General features: G+C 45.5%; 1 pseudogene; it reads right to left on the bottom strand.

The window, feature by feature from the left end:
• Window positions 1-2940: 2940 nt before the first annotated feature.
• LOC139264938 (U2 spliceosomal RNA) lies at window positions 2941-3081 on the bottom strand (annotated as a pseudogene).
• Window positions 3082-23259: the final 20178 nt, after the last annotated feature.

Here is a 23259-nt window from a genome sequence, read left to right as displayed (position 1 = left end):
CTTCCTCAACTTGTTCTAGTTCATCCGTGTATCGCAGCTTTATCTGATCAACATGTTTCCTGCATTTTTGCCCATTCTTGAGCATTACAATAAACACTCTGTTACCCTCCTTAGCCATAACAATACCGGCGACCCACTTGGGACCTTGACCATAATTTAGCACATACACAGGATCATTAACAGAGATGTCACATGACACAGCAGCACGACCATGATACCACTGCTGATTTTGACGTCTGTTTTCAACACGATTGTTCAGGTCAAGATGGACGAGAGAGAGCTTGGTCTTGAGATCTCTCTTCATCAATAGTTCAGCGGGGAAGACCCCGGTAAGCGTGTGGGGTCTTGTCCTGTAACTAAGCAATATGCATGACAGGCGAGTCTGCAGTGAACCCTGAGTTACAAGTTTCATACTCTGCTTGATTGTTTGGACAGCATGCTCTGCTTGACCATTAGAAGCAGGTTTGACCTTACATGTTTAATACCATTGAGTTTCATGAACTCTTGAAACTGCAGACTTGTGAAGCAAGATCCTTTGTCGCTCACAACGATGTCAGGCAGACCATGAGTAGCAAACATGACACGAAGGCTCTCAATGGTGGCTGTGGATGTACTGGATGACATGATTATACATTCTATCCACTTTGAATATGCGTCCACCACAACAAAAAACATCTCACCCAGGAAAGGACCCGGAAAGTCGATGTGAATCCTCGATCATGGTTTGGATGGCCACGACCACAGACTCAGCTGGTACTTTGCTTAGCTGCATACAAGTGTTGCACTGATGCACACATGATTCCAGATCAGAGCCAATTCCTGCCGAACAGCGTTGGACTATTTCCTGGAACGATCCATAACGGTAGATCATGAACCACACCATCATATGACACCTTGACTACTGCACTGCCAATCACCGATATGAGTTCTTTGGTGTAAGTATGCAACTTGGCATTGACTGGACTCAGCTTAGGCTTCAGAGCCTTAGTGACCCACAGCTTGTCGAATGTCCTTTGGTTCATTATCACACCCGTGTCCAATTCCATCGATACCGGCACGCCATTAGTTTCACATTAACCAATATCGTTTGGCTCTTTATCAGGAACGAATATAGTCCATATTCTTCCTCCTCGGGTATCTTGGGTTACATATCCAGATCCACGCTGGACTGGTCATCATCATCCACGTGGTGAGTCGGAGCACGCTTGCTCAGTTGTGGACACATTCGTTGAAGATGTCCCACTTTCAAACAGCCTTAAAACGACACTGATGATGCTGATGATTGCCCCCACAATGCCAACAGGGTGAAATTGGATTCGTACCCGTTGGCGGACTTTGAGCAGCTACAGGTTTCGCATACGCAGTCGAATAGGCCCTGCCAAAAGCAGCTCTGCCATACGACGACACAATCTTGTTTACAGTACTTGCCGTGGAGCTCCGACTCTTCGATGATACCTGCCTTAAATGATCATCCGTCGTCATGCATGCCTGGACAATCGCGATGGCCTTGCTCAAATCCAGAGTCTTCGCAGTCAATAACTTCCGGAAGACCACCTCGTGATTGATTCCTATTATGAAGAAATCTCGCAGCATGTCTCCCAACGCATCTTCGAACTTACATGGCCCAGCAAGATCTTAGGTCAGCGACGAATTCCAACACATCCTGGCCCTCAGAACGAACATGTGTGTAGAATCAATAGCATGAGATGATGATGTCTTCTTTTGGTTTGAGATGGTCACGTACCAGAGCACACAATTCCTCATAGTCCTTGTCCATTGGACGTGCAGGCGAGAGGAGATTCTTAATGAGGCCATAGATTTTCGGACCACAAACAGTGAGGAAAACCGCCCTGCGCCTAACTGCGTCAGTAGCTTCCTCCATTTAGTTGGCCACGAAGTACTGGTACAGGCAATCGATAAAATCTGACCAGCCCTCTCCCTCCATGAATCTCTCCAGAATTCCAATGGTGTTCATTTTGCATGTGAAGGTTCTTGAGTTACCTCATCGCCAAATGTTATGTATGTAATAACTCGATAGACTGAATACTGTAAACTCACAGGTGCAAACCTGGCTCAATTTTATTTGGGCCCAAAGTGCCCACTTAACATGGTGGCTTCTTTTATATGCCTGACCCACACACCCGTGCGTAGAACCCAATGACCTCCGATAGTGGCGCCCCCTGGTGGCTAGTAACCCCAAGCATACATACATGACAAGCATGACAAGGAGAATGAGCAGAGGCGATATAGAGCTGGACATGCTGCTGGAAGAGGGAGGAGGAGGAGGAGGGGAGAAGGGCTGTCAGTAGGAGGCCATATCCATCCAGAGTCTGCAGGCAGCAGTTCTACTACCTCAGCCTCAGCGAGGAACAGTCCATGCGACGTCTCTGTTTTACTAAGGTGATGCTCACTGAAATCTGCCACCTGCTGCAGGCAGACATGCAGCTTCTGTCCAGGATGAGGACGGCATTGCCAGTGGCTGTAAAGGTGACTTCTTCACATTGGACTTCTTCCAGGCTGGAATAGGTGACACCTGTAACATCTACCAGTTCACCGTCCACTCCTGTATAAGGAAGGTGAGTGAGGCTTTGAATGCAAAGAGAGCTGAATACATTTTATTCTCTCTTGTCAGAGAGAAGCAGGCGGAGTGAGCACATGGAATTAGGTCGATCCGCGGAGGCTTCCATTAACCTTAATTATGGTGCAGACCTTTCTTTTTGTTTCCTGTGTCAACAAAGTACAGGCTACTTTGCTACTCATGGAAGTCGAAGGGATTCAATCGGGACGTCAGCAAGTAAGTTACCCAGACGATTTTACGCACCCAATTTCCATCAGGAGGGGAGGGTTTTTTTTTTATGTCCAATTTCTTTCCAGATCAACTCTAACGCCAAAGATCACTTTGCGCCAATATATTTGATCTTAGGCCAAAAGGCCGAGAGGCGAAGTTGCACCGTTCCTGGAAATATTGCAATACCAGGTCGGTGCATGGAGTGGACGGGGCAAGCCCTTGATCCAGCTCCCTGTCCAAAAAACAATGTTTTAGGTCACAATGACCATGTTTTTCAGTACCTCAGAAGCTTTTGCAGTGACACAGCACTCCAATTTATTTTGTGCTTGCTAACATGTCCAGTATTTTGCTTTTTTTGACAAGTTTAGACTTACTCTATCCAGAAGCATGTTGACTGACAGAAATATTTAGATACTTTATTGCTTTACTTAATGAATGGAAGATCTCCTAGAGGAACAGTAACATCAGGAAAGGGGTGAAAATTAAGAGACAAATATAGCAATAAAAATAAGATAAACAAAAGAAAAAGAAGCAGAACAAAAATCAGGTAGAAAATTCACTACATGTAGAACTCTTAATTTTGGTCATGGTGCGGAGATTCTTCCTCATCTTTATTTTCAAGTGGCACTGATAGAGGCTTGTGAACAGAATTCCTCACTACCCTCTCACCCACAGTTGGTGCATGGACTGGAATGATGAGAATAGGGAGGGATGCAATAAGTAGACAAAAGAAAGACAAAAAGCAGGAAACTATAGACCAGTTAACCTAACATCTGTGGTTGGGAAAATGTTGGGAGTCCATTATTAAAGAAGCAGTAGCAGGACATTTGGAAAAGCATAATTCGGTCAGGCAGAGTCAGCATGGATTTATGAAGGGGAAGTCATGTTTGTCAAATTTGCTGGAATTCTTTGAGGATGTAACAAACAGGGTGGATAAAGGGGAACCAGTGAATGTGGTGTATTTGGACTTCCAGAAGACATGTGACAAGACGCCACATAAAAGGTTACTGCACAAGATAAAAGTTCACGGGGTTGGGGTAATATATTAGCATGGATAGAGGATTGGCTAATTAACAGAAAACAGAGTCAGGATAAATGGTTCATTCTCGGGTTGGCAATCAGTAACTAGTGGGGTGCCGCAGGGATCAGTGCTGGGACCCCAACTATTTACAATCTATATTAACGACTTGGATGAAGGGACCGAGTGTAACGTAGCCAAGTTTGCTTACGATACAAAGATGGGAGGAAAGGCAATGTGTGAGCGGGACACAAAAAACCTACAAAACGACATAGACAGGCTAAGTGAGTGGGCAAAAATTTGCAGTAGTATAATGTTGGAAAGTGTGAGGTTATACACTTTGGCAGAAAAAAAATCGAAGAGCAAGTTAGTATTTAAATGGAGAGAAATTGCAAAGTGCTGCAGTACAGCGGGACCTGGGGGTACTTGTGCATGAAACACAAAAGGTTAGTATGCAGGTGCAGCAAGTGATCAGGAAGGCCAATAGAATCTTGGCCTTTATTGCAAAGAGGATGGAGTATAAAAGCAGGGAAGTCTTGCTACAGTTATATAGGGTATTGGTGAGGCCACACCTGGAATACTGCATGCAATTTTGGTTTCCCTATTTACAAAAGGATATACTTGCTTTGGAGGCAGTTCAGAGAAGGTTCACTAGGTTGATTCTGGAGATGTGGGGGTTGTCTTATGAGGAAAGGTTGAGGAGGTTGGGTCTCTACTCATTGGAATTCAGAAGAATGAGAGGTGATCTTATTAAAACGTATAAGATTATGAGGGGGCTTGACAAGGTGGATACAGAGAGGATGTTTCCATTGATAGGGGAGAATAAGGGGCCACCCATTTAAAACTGTGATGAAGAGAAATTTCTTCTCTCAGAGGGTTGTAAATCTGTGTAATTCGCTGCCTCAGAGAGCTGTAGAAGCTGGGACATTGAATAAATTTAAGACAGAAATAGATAGTTTCTTAACCGATAAGAGAATAAGGGGTTATGGGGAGCAGACAGGGAAGTGAACCAGAGTCCATGATCGGATCAGCCATGATCGTATTAAATGGCGGAGCAGGCTTGAGGGGCCGTATGGCCTACTCCTGCTCCTATTTCTTATGTTATGTTATTAAGTAACTCTTAAACACTAGATTAATGCATCCATCACAAAAAGAAAAGTTTTGCAATACTGAATATCAGGTCAGATGGAGGCTAATTTGAAGATATTTCTGCTAAGAAAAAATAAATGATCTCCAGTGACTGAGTAGACAAATCCACCACTTGGTGAGCCGTACAGGCAAGGAAAATTCCCGGCTTCAATTCCCAGTCCGTGCCAAGTTAGCCAATCACAGCTGGGCTTGAGAGAAGGGGCTAAATGATTAGAGTTCCAGCAACTATTATTCAGTGACTACTATTAGAACCGTATGTGTGCACGCAGAGTCACCAGGTAAGGAGAGGGGCTCAGCTGTGATGGTCCACAAGGACAGGCCATAGTCAGTGCGCGATTGGCTGAACCAGCACAAAAGATCAGGGAATTTTAAACGTAAGTGCGTTATGTCTAAAAACATTTACGTTCATGTATTCTGCGATCTTTTATGCTGGTTCAAGTTTCAATTCACCCACCCACAAAACTGGTCACGGCCCCAGGTCGAAATTGCGACATTCCACCGATTGTGCTGGTTCGGGAAGGCACTTCAAATTGCGCTCATTTTCTTGGGCGCACAGGCATCATTAGGCACATTTTGAACAGTTTTTCCATATCAAAACATATTTAATTTACTAAGAAACTGACTAGTGTCCAGAATTTAAACTAATAAATGGTTCATTATACATTTTTTAAAGTGATTTTCAGTGATTTTAAATCAGGCTATTCACACGTGGAGGACTGAATTCTCGGGTAAAAATGTTCATTTTCAGCTGTAGTAATAAAACTGCACCAGGTTACCACTATTAAATACATCAAGGAATACTATTTAATAGAAAGGGGAAAAAAACAATTAAATTCTGTTACGCTGCCCGATTGAGCTAGTTCATTGAAAATTTTACGTTTGTGATCATGCAAATGAACTTTCTCGGAAACTTGAACTGTAACCTAACCAGTACAATTCAGGGTGCATTTTGGACACAATTTACCGATTGAGGCCAAAGTGGAAACTCTACCCACAGAAAGTTATTTTGGAGCATAAGAGAAAATATTCCAAACGGAAACAATAAAAGATTTGCCACAGCAATGCATACAGGAGCTTGCCTGAGATGTCACCGATAACATTCACCCCAGATGCCGTGTTGGTAACCTTCCCTTGCAACGCAGGCTCTGGCTCGAGAGTTGAAGTCCCTCAGATATTTAGGTCTGCATGGCTCTGGCAGTAGAGGCCATTCTAGGAGATGCTCCATTGTTTGAGATGTCTCTCCAGTCAGAGTCGGTAGTATTAATTTGGCTGTATCTCCACTTCTGCATGAGGGCTCTGGAGTGGCCGACACCGGTCCTGAGGCAATTGAGATACAGCCAAGTAGGCCAAATTTCACTGGCTCCTGTTGGAAGAGATTCTTCTGGATCAAATAAAAGCTTCAGTAGCTTTGTGTGCAGATCCTTGGACCAAGCATCTAGTCTACAGCTGTGAGGATTACATTCCAAGGACTGGACAGCATGTACGAAAGTACACCTGGACTTGAGCCTCTTAGTTGCTGGCTCGTATTGAAAAGATGGATGATGGGGATCACTTGTCTGCTTTGACCTTTCCACTCTTGATGAAACTAGCCTTCTTATGAAAGGTGGGGCAATACCAGCAAACAGGTAAAGATCATCCACCTTCATAGGTTTCAGGCAGCCAGATGAGTGGCGAACCGCAATAAAACCAGTGGTAATCCAAATCTCCTTATAAAGGCTAAGGGCTAGAAATTGCATAGCGCCCTGTTTGGGGTGGTAAATTTTCAAGGAGAGCAAAAGTATTACCAAACGCAAAAGATTCTTTCTTCCCAGGAACTTCCACTTCAGTGCTCCAAGAGGGAAGTGGAGTGTTAAATCAAGTGTTATCGCTTCCCTTAGAGCACTAAAGTGTGTGAGAGGGGCGGTAGTGGCAGAGCGTTGAATAATGTTCCGTGCAGCACTACAGTCTTTGGAAGATCTTTCCCTCGCTTAAAAGGAAGAACCAATGTTGGTTTGATGCAATCTTCATCCTATCACTGTGGGGCCACGGGACCTGCGCTACGTGCGTAACAGCCCCAAGCAATCTAAGAGAGTGGAGGGCTAACGAAGCATGGGGTCAAAAAAAAGCAAAAGACGCAAGAATGGGGAGATTAAAAATTTTTAGCCTACCTGACCACCAATGCATTTAAATATCGTTCCACAAGCGGCCTGCCGAGGTGACAATGTCTTTTGCAGCTGCCGTTGTTGACGCCCAGCAATGCTGCAGGGGGCGGTACCAAATATCACACCAGGGGCGCAAACGGGGCGTTGCGCACTGGATGATGTCACAATCTATGGGGCGCCAGAGAGCGAGGCGGTAAGTTTTAGCGCCAGCGAAATACCACCAGGGAAGTTCGTGGGCGTCGGTGAATTTGCCGCACCTGGTCGGTAGCCCCTTAGCACCCATTACCGCCCCCCCCCATAGGTGTTAACGGGAGCCGCAAACCCGGCCAATTTCTTCCCCCTAAGAACTTGTGTCCAAATATTGACTTGTTTACTTGTCAGCTCATTAATGAGTTGCATGTACCAATATTCACCATCAGCAAAGTCTCCACTTACCTTATTCTCTTAACTAGGTTAACACTGGTATCAATTAATGAGTAACTTCAAACAACTTGTCAATCAGGAGACTTGTACCATTAATCAGCTGGTAAGCCGTTTCCTCCCCTTCAGTTTTAATGCTTGCATTGTTTCAGTTTCCTTCCCAATGAACTCTCTGACTATTGTTTCAAATCTGCCTCCTGCAGAATGCTCTACAACAAATCGCACCCAGTGAATCAATCCCTTCTTGTTTGGCCATTTGGAATGGACCTCAGGAATTCTATGTCGCTTTTCCCTCGTTCAACTGCTGTTTTCACTCTTCTGATATTTCTTTCCATGCCAACGAAGTGATTGTAGATTGGCATGGAATGTTTCACTCTCTTTCTCTTCCTGTGAATCAGCAGCTGCAGCTTGGTTTCAACCATCTCTGTGTTTCTGCTTTCCATCACACCTGTTAACCTAATCACTCTGTAGCATTCAAAGCCAACTTGATCACTTCTAACAACCCTGCAAATCCATTTCAAAGCTGCTAAATGCAACTTTATTGAAAAGAAGCATCAAGTGCTGCCTTCCCGACCCTCCAGCAGCTGTTCCTTCTCATCCCTTGCCAAAACTGTTTCTTCTCATTTCTGTGAATTCTCCTTTCATCCTGATGGTAAAGTTGCTAGCTAGTCCAAGGAGAAAGTTGATCTTTCTGGCTCACACGCTTCTTCCAGTTGTAAGCTTGATGGTCTTAGTAAATAAGCTCCCTCAATTGCTCCATTCTGTTAAACCATTATGACCAATATCAACTCTTAACCCTACAAGGTCTGTCAGATCCTCCACCCTCTGGTCTCCAATAAAACCTTTGGGGTCGAAATTGCCCTGTTTAGCGACACCCGTTCGCATCTCCGTGGGGCGCTAATGGGGCGTGAAACAGTTTTTGCCCGGGAAGGTGGGGTGGGGGGGGTTGGCGGGAGGCCACTACTGGCTCTCACGAAATTGCACAGGACTTAGCAGAGGCGCTGACACGGTAGCGCCGCACCCCGCCAGTCGCACCCCGGGCCGCTGCGCAACCGCTGATGACATCATCGCCATGCCGGAGACCCCTATCTGCCCCATGCCGGATATTGCCCTGCACCACACGAGGCTTTCGTGAGCAGTGTCAGCATCAGCCTCGCTGGTCGTGAACCAGGCCGACCTCCGCTCGCAGTGCGGAAGTTAAAGGGGAGGCCAGGAGGGCCCCGCGGCACCATCTTACCTTGTTGGGCCGACTCACCCATCGGCCCGACTTCTGCCTCCCTTGCATGGTCCGGCCGCCATTGTGCAGCCCGGAACTCCGTTTTGGGTGCCGGGCTGCGGCCTCGGCACCACGCCGCCCCAGTGCCCAGTGGCAGCCGTCAGTGGTCGGGCAGAGTGCATAGCGGCCCTCCCCTTTAACCAAAGGGATGGGCATTGAGCCGTGTCAGCGGAACCGCTGCATAGCGGTGACCAATATGACCCAGTAGCATCCTGGAACCCGCCCCAAGAGGAAGTGGAGCACATGAGATTTCACTCCACTTCCCCTGAGGGGCGGTAATGGCAATTTTGCGGTCAGGGTGGGACTTCCACGCTGGACTTCATTTCTGTCATCTCAACTTCAGCTGCCATCTATTCCATCAACCTGGGTGCCCTTTATACTGTCTCAACTTGGGTGCCCTTTATACTGTCTCAACTTGGTCCTCAGAATCCGACCACGATCGTCCCGAATACCAGCAGCACCAAACACACCAAGAGCACCAACAACAACACCAACCTTCTCCACAATTAACTGATACTGCACAGGACACAGAGCATCAGCACTCAAGTACATTGCTGCCTGGGAGGCCAGGGATGGCGTCATCATGACCAGATTTATTTCATTATACACACCCTGGCTGTCACATGATACACCAGGTTGGCACAACCCCACACAAAACCATAAAGCATTCCCACAATGTCCAAGCCATTCCTTCCACACTCTTCCGGTTTCCATGATGCCCCACTCAGCCAGAAGATCACCACTTTACTGCCGAGATTCATACATAAATAAGGGGCATTTGGGTACGGTGATCAGTGCCCATTGGACTATACCCCAGTAAGTTGCTATTGCCTTCAGAGAAAATTGATCAGGAAAAAAGTTTTAGATAAATATTTGAAGGGTCATTTTTGCTGAAGATTGATGATTTGTGCTATTTGTGAATCTCTTTGCTCTGCATCCAGAAAAATTGATATTTGTGAGGGTGAGGAAGTCAAATTGCAGAATAACAACACAATGTTTCAACCAATACTTACAATTACCAATTGTTGTCCACAGGCAATTTGTCCACAGAGTGTGCGATGAGAATAGAATTTTGTTCATGTGAAATGTAGAAACTTTGAATGTGTGTGTATATATATGAAGTATAATGTATATTGCTGAGTGGGTCGCAACAGTCCATCTCAAAATACATTGAAAACTCCTATGTTAGGCTTTGTCAATGGGAAAACCCATTTTAGAGTGTCAACATTTTCCTGCAGTGCCTGTTATGCATGTAGCAGGTGCTATGACAGGGGATTTCAATGTTAAATACCATATATAATTAGCTGCTAAAACATCTGCAATATTACAGAGTGTCTATTGGCACCACTGTGTCCGCCAATGAGTTGCACTGAGTCAACCAATGAGTTGGAGATGGGGCGGGACTTATGGTAGGACTCACAGCAAACAGGCTATCTTACAGAAAGCAAAGTCTATTTACACACCAGAGTTTATTTAAACAGCGCTCTGCAGCAAACAGTCTACAGAGTCTATTTAAAAAGAGTTTCACAAAGTATGTGTGTAAAATCAGTCCCAGTCACTTACAGCAGTGAATGACAGGGAAATTACCCAATTATTTCCATTCTAGCTAGGAATAGTACTGTTACTCTACATAGCCACTATAGTATGCTGATATTTTATAGTAATAAAAAAAATTGGTTGAGTCGGCATGTAGTTGCAGCATCTGACCATGAACAACAACAATAACAACTTGTATTTATATAGCGCCTTTAATGTAGTGAAACATCCCAAGGCACTTCACAGGAGAATTAAGAGATTTTTAAAAAATTGACACCGAGTCGGCTAAGTAAAAATTAGCGCAGGTGACCAAAAGCTTGGTCAAAAAGTTATGTTTTAAGGAGCGTCTTAAAGGAGGAAAGACAGGTAGCGAGGTGGAGAGGTTTAGGCAGGGAGTTCCAGAGCTTGGGGCCTAGGCAACAGAAGAAACGGCCACCAATCGAGTATTGCTGTGGTACAGATGAATTCTCTGAGCCTGTGTTGCCTCAGCCATCGGCCATGAGAGTAAAGGTAAATAATGGTAATTAAAGGTTTGTTTTATTTTTGTGCTAATGGAGGCCCATTCTTTATTTATTTCATTTCCCCGATGGAGGCCCACTATTATATTTCAGAATTTCTGATTATGCCACGATGGTTAGAGCTAGAAGGTCCCACAAACAATGGATCAGAGCAAAGCTCTCTAGCTCTACCACATCCAGTCAAGAATAGTGGTGGACAACCAACCAATTAATAGGTGGAGTAGGCACCATGTACATCCTCAAACCCAATCATGGTGGAGCCCAGCACTTGAGTCCAAGACAAAACTAAAGTGTTTGCAAGTGTCTTTAATCAAAAGTGCTGAATGGACGATCCTATTCAGCCTCCCTCTGTGGTCCCCATCATTATAGAGGCTAGTATCCAGCCAATTCAATTCACTCCATATGACATTAAGAAACAGCTAAGTACACTGAACACAGCAAAAACTATAGATCTTGATAACATCCCAGGCGCAGTGCTGAAGATTGGACACCCCGTTCACCTTGCCCAGCTGATCTAGTACAGCTACGATACTAGCATCAACATGGCAATGTGGGAAATTGCCCAGATATGCCTATGCACAGAAATAGCATAAATCTAACCAGACCAATTACCGTTTTAGCAGCCTCCTCCTAATCATCAATAAAGTGATGGATGATGTAGGATCTGTTTCCCCCCCCGCCCCATCTCCCCAATGGTAGAAATTGGACTATTAAATATAAAAATCCAGAACTGCACTACTGGGCAGCAACAGGTTAATTCAAACTTTGCAGCCAAACCATCAGACATCATGAGAGACAATGATGCAGGATATCTGCCATCGATCTAAATCACCAGACATTGCCATTCACACATTCGATGGTCCATACCATTGTCATCATCATCATCGGCAGTCCCTCGGAATCGAGGAAGATTTGCTTCCACTCTAAAAATGCGTCCTGAGGTGATTGAACCATCGAATACGAGAACCACAGTCCTTGTCACAGGTGGGACAGATAGTCGTTGAGGGAAAGGGTGGGTGGGACTGGTTTGCCACATGCTCTTTCCGCTGCCTGCGCTTGATTTCTGCATGCTCTCGGCGATGAGACTCGAGGTGCTCAGCGCCCTCCCGGATACACTTCCTCCACTGAGGGCAGTCTTTGGCCAGGGACTCCCAGGTGTCAGTGGGCATGGTGCACTTTATCAGGGAGGCTTTGAGGGTGTCCTTGTAACGTTTTCTCTGCCCACCTTTGGCTCATTTGTCATGAAGGAATTCCGCGTAGAGCGCTTGCTTTGGGAGTCTCGTGTCTGGCATGCGAACAATGTGGCCTGCCCAGCGGAGCTGATCAAGTGTGGTCAGTGCTTCAATGCTGGGGATGTTGGCCTGGTCGAGGATGCTAACATTGGTGCGTCTGTCCTCCCAGGGGATTTGCAGGATCTTGCGGAGACATCGTTGGTGGTATTTCTCCAGCGACTTGAGGTGTCTACTGTACATGGTCCATGTCTCTGAGTCATACAGGAGGGCGGGTATTACTACAGCCCTGTAGACCATGAGCTTGGTGGCAGATTTGAGGGCCTGGTCTTAGAACATTCTTTTCCTCAGGCGGCCGAATGCTGCAATGGCGCATGGAGGCCATCGCAGTGATACGAGGACTCATCGAGAGATTGGACATCATCAGAGCATCAGAAGAGAGACAGTCACACCTTTAATGGTTTCTGTCTGAAAAAGGTACAGGAACATTCACATATTAATTTACCTTAAGGGGTTACATTGTTAAAGAATGCATAACTTGGACTGTGGCTCCAGAAAAGGCTGATATCAGGGTAGGCCTAGACAATGGACCAGACCCTGAACCATTTGAATATGAATGCTACTAGAAACCAACAATTAAGTCACCTTGGGAAGGTTATACTATAAAGGACCTCACCCTACAGACAGGTGGTGGCCAAAGTAATCATGGACAATTACCCTAAATGAGGGATAATTAGCCATCAAGAATTCACATTTGATGCTGCCATCGTGTTAAATCTGTTTCAAGGTTGCAAGTTGATTTTTGGTATAAAGAAAACCCATTTTTGAAGGCAAGGGAACAATATAGGAACAGAATCGTAACAGCAACAGACACCAGCGGTGTGTCTTCGGGACACAAGCTGCAATGAAGACAAAGGCCTACAGCTAACCTCATAAGACAGCCAAGGAATTGGTGATTATATGTTTGTTCCAGCCAAATCATAAAAGGGTTTTGTGATTGGGTCTGGGTAACGTTATGTGTAACAGCCAAATCACGGAGGAGTTTAACTGTGTCAAGTTGTGCCGATGCAAATGACCCTTTCGTAGGGATTTGTATTGTGGGGTTTGTTAGTCCCACATAGGTCATAGTTATTTATACAGGAGAGGTAATTGTGTGTATGTTCAATAAAAAAAACAATCATGGTTGAGCCAAAACCCTGCGCCATGTGTATTTTGTTCTCATAAATCCTGACTTCAAAGAACTGTGTAACAGGGGACTAGGTATTTAGAACCCCTTACAATACAGTCATCAATAGTGTCATTAAATGGCACCGAGTGACTAATAATCTGTTCACCAATGCTCAGTTCAGGTTCCTTCAGAATCACTCACCTCCATACCAAATCACAGTCTTGATCCAGACATGGACACAAGAGTTGAATGCCAGAGCATGGATGAGAGTAGCTGCTCTCAGCATTAAGGCAGCAATCATCCAGGGAACCCTAGCATAACTGAGGTCAATGGAAGTCAAAGGGAAAATCATTCAGTGGTTGGGATCATACCTGTGTCATGCTTGACACAAAGGAAGATGGTCATGATTGTCAGCAGCCAATCATGCAGTCCCACCTTCACCCAGTTTTCTTCATCAATGATCTTTTCCTCCTTCATTAGGTCTGGAGTGGAACTGTTTGCTGAGAATTTTGCAGTGATTAGCTTCATTTACAACTCCAACAATAATGGAGCAGCCTATATAACAGCCAGCAGCAGGATCTGGACAATGTCCCGGCTTGGGCTGAAAGTGACAGGTAACATTCACGCTACAAAAGTGCCAGGTAATGACCATTTCCAATGAGAGAAAGCCCAATCATCTCCCTTCACCTTCATTTTAGGGCTCACTTTAACTGTGCCAGCCATATCCATAGAAGCTTAACTCGGCTAGCCATACCCACACTGTGGCTATAAAAGCAGAGAAGAGGCTGGGTGCCCTGCAGTGAGGGGCCCATCACCTGACACCTCAATGCCCCTCCATCATCTCGAAGGGCAAAACAAGAGTGTGTTGGAATGTTCACCACTCACCTGAATGGTGTAGCCACAACTACACAACTAAACATTCAGGACAGAGCAATTCACTTGATTGACATCACTGTTACTGGATTCAATATCCACCCTCTCCATCATTGGCACGCTGTGCTTCAGTGTGCATCTATCTGTAGGATGCACTGCAGCAACTGACCAAACTTATTTTGATAGCTCCTCTCTCCTCTGCAACTTCTACTACCTAGAAGGACAAGAGCAGCACTGTCAATGGAAACATCATTACCTCCAAGTTTCCCTCCAAGTCACTTACTATCCTGATTTTGACATGCATTGCCATTTCTTCACTGTTGCTTGGTCAATATCTTGGAATTTCCTACTGAACACCATCATGTGAACACAATCATCATCATCATCATCATCATCATCATAGGCAGTCCCTTGAAATGAGGATGACTTGCTTCCACGCCAAAAAGGGATGAGTTCACAGGTGTTTCAATGAAGGACCTAATATTCCAGGTCCTGAACTACATCCTGAGGGGTGGAAGATGCCTATGCGTGGATTTTATTAATGTGTGGTGGCCGTTGCACACCAGCCACCACATGGGCTTGAGAGAGCTAGGTCTTGGTCCAGTGGCAAGGATTACCCAAAACGACTGGGACCTGCTCTGCTGCACGGACCTAGTGCACACACATATCGCAGTGTGGGCTGGTCTGTGCTGCCCCTGGGCCCCTGGCCCCGAACTCACACCTCTCCTGGGACCCGAGCGCATCGTTCCACAGTCTCTCGCCGCTCCTGCTGTATCGGCCCACGCTCCAATCACTGACCTGGACCTTGATGCCGTCACTCTTCGATGCCGTCGTCCTCCCTCACCAGCTCGCGCTGTTCCGTGAAGCAGTATGCCTCCACGCTGCTCACGGGCCGCCGCACTACAACCGGAACACAATCACCACAAGGACAGCAGCGGTTCAAGGAGAATGCCCACCACCAACTTCTCAGAGCAACTAGGGTTGGACAATAACTGCACCCTTGCTACCGTTGACATCCTGAGAATAAATAAGAAAACATTTAAAAGTTACACTTATGCACAACCCTTTGCTTCATCTTTTCAGAATTTTGTTACACTTTTGTGGCAAATTTTCCATTCTAAATTCCTATGTCCACATTTATAATGGAACAAGCACCAATCCAGAAGCAACCAAAGTCCTTAGAAGCTGTTCGTAGTATTTTGATGCCAATAATTTCCCAGGCTGTCACTGTCTCTAGGGTGTTACATAGGAACAGGTGCAGGCCATTCAGCCCCTCAATCATGTTCTGCCATTCAATCAGATTTTGGCTGATCTGTATCTTAACTCTATTTAACCACCTTTGTACCATATGCCTTGATACCCTACCTAATAAAAATCTATCTATCTCAGTCTTGAAAATTTCAATTGACCTAGCTTTTTGGGAAAGCAAATTCCATATTTCCACTATACTTCATGTGAAAAAGTGCTGTCTGATTTCATTATTGAATGACCAGCTCTAATTTTAAGATTGTGCACCTTGTTCTGGGTTGACCAAACAGAGGAAATGGCTTCTCTGTATCTACTCTATCCAATCCTTTTATCATTTTAAACACCTCAATTAGATCACTCCACAAACTCCTAAACTCAATCAAATACAACCTACATTTATGCAACCAGTCCTCATAATTTAACCCGTTTAGCCCTGCTATCATTCTGGTGAATCTGCGCTATACCCGCTCCAAGGCCAACTTATCCTTTCTGAGATGTGGTGCCCAGAACTGAACACAATGTGGTTTGCACACAGATGGGGTCTGACCAAGGCTCTGTGCAACTGAAGCATCACTTCCTCCCCTTTGTCTTCCAATCCTCTTGAGATAAAGGCCAACGTTCCATTAGTCTTTTTGATTACTTATTGGGCTAGAAATTGCGTAGCGCCCTGTTTAGGGCGATAACTTTGGCGGGAGCGCAAAAGTATCACCAGCTGCTTCCCAATGCCAGCAGATGCAAACTTCCAGTTTAGCGTTCCAGCAGGGATGTGGAGCACTACCACTCCCCTTGGAGTGCTAAACCAGGCAGGAGGGGCATTAGCGATACAGTGCTGTACACTGTCCAGTGCAGTGCTGCCGGGATCAGAGGCTCCTTCCCTCTCTCAAAGTGAAGGGCCATTGCTGCAGGCTCTGATTTAAATTGACTTCCATGCTTGCCGATGGCACCCGCGACCCGCGACGATCAGCCCAAGCACTCTAACAGAGTGCAGGGCTGACCAATCGCGACACATTAAAATGGTGAAAAAAATGACCTGAGGGAGCAATACAAATTTTTTACTTCCCTAAGTGGCATTACCTTTGAATACCACTCCCCAAGTAGCCGGCCTACCATACAACACCTCCTGCAGCTGCCGGTGTTGATGCCTGGCGATGCTGCAGGGGATGGAACCAAAGTTCGCATCCAGGGTGGTACCAGGCCCCTGCGCACCAGATGATGTCACGATCTCCGGGGCGCAGGAGATCGTGGCATTTGGAGTTACCGCCGCTGCAAACCTCCAAGGCATGTTCGCGGGCGTCGGTACTCTTGCCACACCCATTGGTAGAGCCGGTAGCGCCATGTTATCATCCCCGAGGTGCTAACAGGAGGTGCAACGGAGACCAATTTCTCCCTGTGCATTAGCTTTTACTGATTTGTGTACCTGGACACCCAAATCCCTTTGCTCCTCCACTGTTCCTGCAGGTCATGGGAAACTTCTTGCATTGTGTTGCAGATGCAGATAGTGGACTCCTCTCACTTATCCATCATCTCAACCATATGCATGGAGCCCATCTCCACTTCTTCCACATGATATTGATGCTTTCTAACTTTTGAAGACTGGGTCCCTGAGATCTGGGTCTCTAATCTCCTGAGCCGATGGCAGTCATATCTCCATCCTCCATAGGAGAATGGTGCTCTCCCCCTCTTCCACTCCAAACTCCTCATTCTCACTGGTGCCCAGTGCTTCATTCAGTGATAACTCTTCTGACTCTAACTACTCACTCCTGACTGACTGTCTCTGGGCTTCTTCGCCAACTCTGTCATGGGATCTTACTTACTTGTGAAAATAAGATTCCATGTCAGAGCGGGTGAAGAAGTGGCAGGTGTTGTGGAGCTGGACATGCCCATGTGGTCATCTGAGTGGCAGGATTCTTCCTGCAAAGCACCCTCTATGACATGAAACACAGAAGAGCTTGTTGAGCTGTGCACATAAAAATATTTACCCTTGAGGATCTAGTTGCTGAGTGTAAAGGCATTTCAATACTTTGAGAAAGCACATGTACCCGAGACTACCTATGATGCAAATTTCCAAGCTTTTACCAACATTCTCTTGCTACCTCACTCTCAACTTCACCATCTCCCATAACCTCTCCTGTCTGTCTTTCTCTGATGTTTATGGCCTTGTCTTCCTGCAGACTCAGTGTTTTGAGTGATGGGAGTCCTCATGCCGCAGTTAATTCTTGCACCATTCATGACCTGAGGACGTCCCAAAGTGCTTTACAGCCAAGAAAGTGTAGTGTCTTCAAATGTAATGTAGGAAACATGGGAGCCAATTTGCATACAGTAAGGTCCCACGAACAGCAATGTGATAATGATCAGATAATCTGTTTTAGTGATGTTGGTTGAGGGATAGACGTTGGCCAGGACACAGGGGGAAATTCCCTTGCTCTACTTCGAACAGTGCCATGGGGTCTTTTACGTCCACCCGAGAGGGCACGTTCAGCCTCAGTTTAATGCCTCATCTGAAAGCCGGCACCTTCGGCAGTGCAGCACTCCCTCAGTTCTGCACTGGAGGATCAGCCTAGATTTTGTGCTCAAGTCTCTGGAGTGGAGTTTGAACCCACAATCTTCTGACTCTGAGGCGAGTTTATTACCAACTGACACTATAGAGGTGATGGGGGAGAAGAAACAGTTAAATGTATCTGAGTGGCATGAACATTTGCCTCTTGCAGTGGCATATGGTTATGTTACTGGACTAGTAATGCAGAGGCCTGGATTAATAATCCACAGACTGTGAGTTCAAATTCCACCATGTCAGTGAGAGTTAAAATTCAGTTGTTAAAATCTGGAAATAAAAAGCTGGTATCAGTAAAAATGATCATGAAGCTGTCAGAGAGTTATAAAAACCCAACAGGTGCATTAATTTCATTGAGGAAAGGAAACCTACTGTTCTTCCCCAGTCTGACTGCAGTCCATACCATTATCGTTGACTCTTAACTGTCCTCTGAAGTGGCTTAACAAGCCATTCAGCCTTGCCAGCGATGCCTCCATCCCAAGAATGAATATCAAAAAATATGAGTGCATGCATGCCATAATGATGAGATGTGGAGGTGTATTGTTCCGCTCACTAAATCAGTGGCTTTTGCCACATTACCCCGGGGTGGAATTGGGTGGGATGGTGGTGGAAAAGGGGGTGCAATTGGGCTATAAGGTCTATCAACACCTCATCACCCGGACCTAGATTTTCCTTCCACCACCCCTGCCATGATTGCTACTGGCTTATTCCCCAACCACCGCATGTAAAATGCTGGCAGGGTTGGGGTGGGGACAGAGCCCAGTTTCTCAGTCCCGACCCCTTGGCCTCTATTTCCACAACTCCCCAGGACCATCCGGTGAAGCATGGTTGTAGACCCCGATTCCTGCCAGCAAGCAGGAGTTTTTTAGAGGCCCCAAGCACAACAAATAGCATAGGAAATAAAACAGATGAGCTGGAAGCACAAATTCAGCTTAAAGCATATGATGCAGTATCCATTACAAAGACCTGGCTACAAGCTGGGCATGACTGGGAACTAAATATTCCCGATTATAAGATCTTCAGAAAGGACAGGGAAAATGGGAAAGGAGGATAAAAGACACAATTATAGCAGTGGAAAGAAAGGATTTCGGTATGGGTGATAAAAGTCAGTGGAAATACTATAGGTCAACTTTCCATTAGGGAAGGAAATCTGCTGTCCTTACCCGGTTTGGCATATATGTGGCTTCAGACCCACAGCAATGTGGTTGACTCTTAACTGCCCTCTGCGGTTCAAGAAGGCGGCTTGCCACCACCTTCTCAAGGGCAATTAGGGATGGGCAATAAATACTGGCCTTGCCAGCGATGCCCACATCCCATTAACAAATTTTTAAAAACAGAAAAGTATGTAAAACTCTGGTAGGAGTCATCTGCAGACCTCCAGATAGTAGTGATGTAGTGGAGGAATATACAAATATGGAGATCAGGGACGCATGTAATATAAATAATGTGGTTACAATAGGACATTTTAATTTTAATGTAGACTGGGAGAAGCAGAATAGCACAAGAATTAAAGACAATGAATTGCTAGAATGCATTTGCGACAGTTTTCTAGAACAATATGTTTTAGAACTGACAAGGGATAAGGCTGTACTAGGTTTAGCAATGAATAACAAATCAGAATTAGATAACAATGTGATAGCAATGGAAGATCACGTGGAATAGTGGCCATAATATGATTGTATGATTGAATTTGGTATTTGACGGAGAGACACTTTTTCGCTGGTGGAGAGTCTAGGGTAAGGGGAGATAACTTCGAAATCTGAACCAGACCATTCAGGAGAGAAGATCAGACACACTTCTTCACGGAAAAGGTGGTAGAAGTGTGGAACTATCTCCCACAATAAAACAGTCGATGCTAGCTCAATTAATCATTTTAAATCTGAGATCAATAGATTTTTGCTAATCAAGGGTATTAAGGGACATGGAGCCAAGGCAGGTGGCTGGAGTTAGGATACAGATCAGCCATGATCTCATTGAATGGGCAGAACAGGCTTGAGGGGCTGAATGGCCTAATCCTGTTCCTATATTCCTATATATTCCCTTGAGTTTTGTTGGTTGAGGGGTGATCTAATTAAAGTCTTTAAAATGATAAATGGATTTTGTAAAGGCTTGTGGAGCTGTTGCACTGTGAGTGGCTTAGCCAGTCATGTGATGTTCACAAGACTCAATAAAACCCCAGTTAATTGAGTTCAGGTTCTCCACAATGAGGTGTGCAGTTTTGAGCCTGGTAGATGAACTGGTAGTGTTCCGATTGATTGTTAAACCTTTGCTAATAAACCAGTGAGTTCTTTACAGCAGATGTGTAGCTATAAATTCTTAAGCAAAGAACCCACGAAGCAAATACATTACAGTTTTGATAGTGTAGATCCAGAGAATCTATTTCCTCTTATAGGCGAAGGGGCATAGTCATAAAATTAGAGCTAGGCTATTTAGGTGTGAAATCAGGAGGCACTTTTTCACACAAAGGGTAGTGGATGCTAGGAGAATTTAAATTTTCATGACTGAGATCGCTAGATTTTTGCTAGCAAAGGGTATCAACAACGACAACAACTTGCATTTATGTAGCGCCTGTAATGCAGTAGAACATCCCAAGGCACTTCACAGGAGTGTTATAAGACAAAAATTTGACACTGAGCCACAAATGGAGAAATTAGGGCAGATGACCAACAGCTTGGTCAAAGAGGTAGGTTTTAAGGAGCATCTTAAAGGAAGAAAGAGAGGTAGGGAGGCTTAGGCAGGGAGTTCCAGAGCTTGGGGCCTAGGCAACAGAAGGCACGGCCACCAATGGTTGAGCGATTATAATCAGGGATGCTCAAAAGGCCAGAATTGGCGGAGCGCAGATATCTCGGTGGGGGGTTGTGGGGCTGGAGGATATTACAGAGATAGGGAGGGGCGAGGCTATGGAGTGATTTGAAAACAAGAATGAGAATTTTGAAATCGAGGCGTTGCTTAACCGGAAGCTAATGCAAGTCAGCGAGCACAGTTAGGGTTGCTGCTCATGAGGAGATAGCGATGAGTGCCACGATGGGCCCTTTGGAGGATGCCAAGAGAGGCACAGAGGGAAGCTGTAGACTTATCTAAGAGGGAGTCAAGCATGGAATGGCAGTAGGAGAGTAGGAAGGTCGAAGAGTAATGAAGGATTGGGGCAGGGATTTGGGAGGGTAGAGTATCCAAGAGAGGAGAGATGGAAGGAGGCATGACGTCAGGAGAGAGCAGTCAGGGAGGGATAGAGAGAGAAGGAAAAGGGGGAGAAAAACATGGAAATAGAAGTGAATGGCTCAGGTCTGGAGCAGCAGCCGAAATGTGCACGCAAGTGGACACAGGGAAAAACTCAGGTTATATAGGCAAGTAATAGGATACATATTTCCTGATAGTCGCAGATAATGGGCTGGATTTTACGAACCTCGGCGGTCCTGATGCAGCTGCTGTCTCCATCTCGGCCTCTGCAATGATTTTCCCCTGATTGGGCTTGTGAAGCCCGCCCAGCACATTTCCCGGCCAATTAGAGGATGGGGGTCTGGTGATGTCATCAGCTGGTTTCCTGAAAGGGACCATGTCCAACTTTCTTTTGGCATTTATGCTGTCAGTGCTTCTTTGGACTGACAATCACTGCACAGAGGAACACACTAAAACAATATAGTACCAGTCAGTATCAGTCAGCAAAAATGAGAGAAGTACTTGGAACAAAAAGTACTCTCTGTAAACCTTCTTTCCCCATTAATATCAAAGAAAATGCACAAGGATAAAGAAATATTTGATGGTAATTTGAGATCATTCAAGCCCACAATTGTCATTAAACTCACTAATCAAAAGAAAGAACTCACAACCGTTAATATCTCTCGCATTTTGATGAGTTTTAATCCCAATACCACTGATTTATGGAGCGGGTCACAGTAATTAAAAATTAGTAGCTGAATCAGAGACACAGCAGATTAGTCTTACAGTGTAATCCAGTGAAGTCCAGTGCAGAAACATAGGCCTAGAAATTGGCCTACTTAGTGCCTCATGTTATTGCCTCTGAGCGGCAATAACAGGGCACTAACCAGATACTGACCGGGAGCGGAGATAACATCAACTTCTGCCAGATTCGGCGGAAGCTTTGTGGCAGTGGTATGAGGTTGTGCCCCGATCTCCTTCGTCCGGAGATCATGATGTCATCACCGTGCGCCTTGCCCCGGTAGTGCCCCGGACCCAAACTTGTGTTCCGCTCCCTGCAGCATTGCCAGGCGAAAACACCGGCAGCTGCAGAAGGTGTCCATCGGGAGGCTGAGTGCTTCAGGGGCGATGATTAAAGGCGAGGTGTCCTAGGTAAGTAAAAAAAATGTACCTGCTCTCTTTCAGGTTTGTTGCCGCTCTTCTTTGACCGGGATCAATCGGTCCGGCACTCTATACAAGGTAAATGTTTATTTTGCAGAGCCCGCAGCAATGGCCCTTCCCTTTAAGGGAGGGAAGGAGACTTTCAACGTGGCAGCATTGCTCAGCCCAGTGTGCAGTGCTGCTCAACTAACCGCCCCGCTTGCTGCCTCTTGCGTTCCAGGAAGAAAGTGAAGCACCTGATTTAGTGTTCCACTTCATTTCTAGAGCGCTAACCCCAAATCTTTTTAAGTTAGCGCTCAAATGGGTGCTCTCGACTTTCTCCCCCATAGTCATGATGTCCAAAGAAGCCCAGGAATTTGGAAACCAATTTGAGAAATGAATTCAGTAGCTCAGTGAGAAGCAGAGAGCAGGGGTGGGGGATGTGTAATAGCGGTTTGAATCTGTTAATTTGTAGTTAGGGTAAAATGCAGCAACTGATGGAGCCAGTGGAACTTGAACAGTGGAAGCGAGGTGGTTTGGGAGAGAAAGGTCAATGGATGGCGGAGATTCCCATGGATAGAGGTAAGCAATGAGCTCACCTATCGAACTGCCACCCTAGCAGCAGCCATATTTAATCCAAGTCTAGTATCAGGGGATGTAGAGGAAAGGATGATAAATGGATGATAAATATCAGCAATGATTTAATTGAACAGGCTTGAGGGGCTGAATGGCCTACTTCGTTTATGGTGGGCATCTCAGATTGACAGATAACACCAGCATTCCAACCATTACCTGAGGACAATCCAACAGTTAATGGTGAGTGAAAACAGAAAATGCTGGAAATCTCAGCGGGTCAGGCAGCATCTATGGAGAGAAAGCAGAGTTAACGTTTCGGGTCGATGACCCTTCGTCTGAACTTTGAAGAACTATGAAGAAGTTAATGGTGAGCACTAATTAGCTGTCCCTTCATTTGTAATCAGACCAATATTTGATCCTCATATTCTTTTCAGTCTCTTCCTGCGGGCTAATTTCCTCTGTTAAAATAGCT

The sequence above is a fragment of the Pristiophorus japonicus genome, chromosome 5 (genome assembly GCF_044704955.1).
Source record: "Pristiophorus japonicus isolate sPriJap1 chromosome 5, sPriJap1.hap1, whole genome shotgun sequence".
Lineage (NCBI taxonomy): Eukaryota > Metazoa > Chordata > Chondrichthyes > Pristiophoridae > Pristiophorus > Pristiophorus japonicus.
Note: the sequence above shows the minus strand (reverse complement) of the source record. Positions and strands in the feature narration are given on the sequence as shown.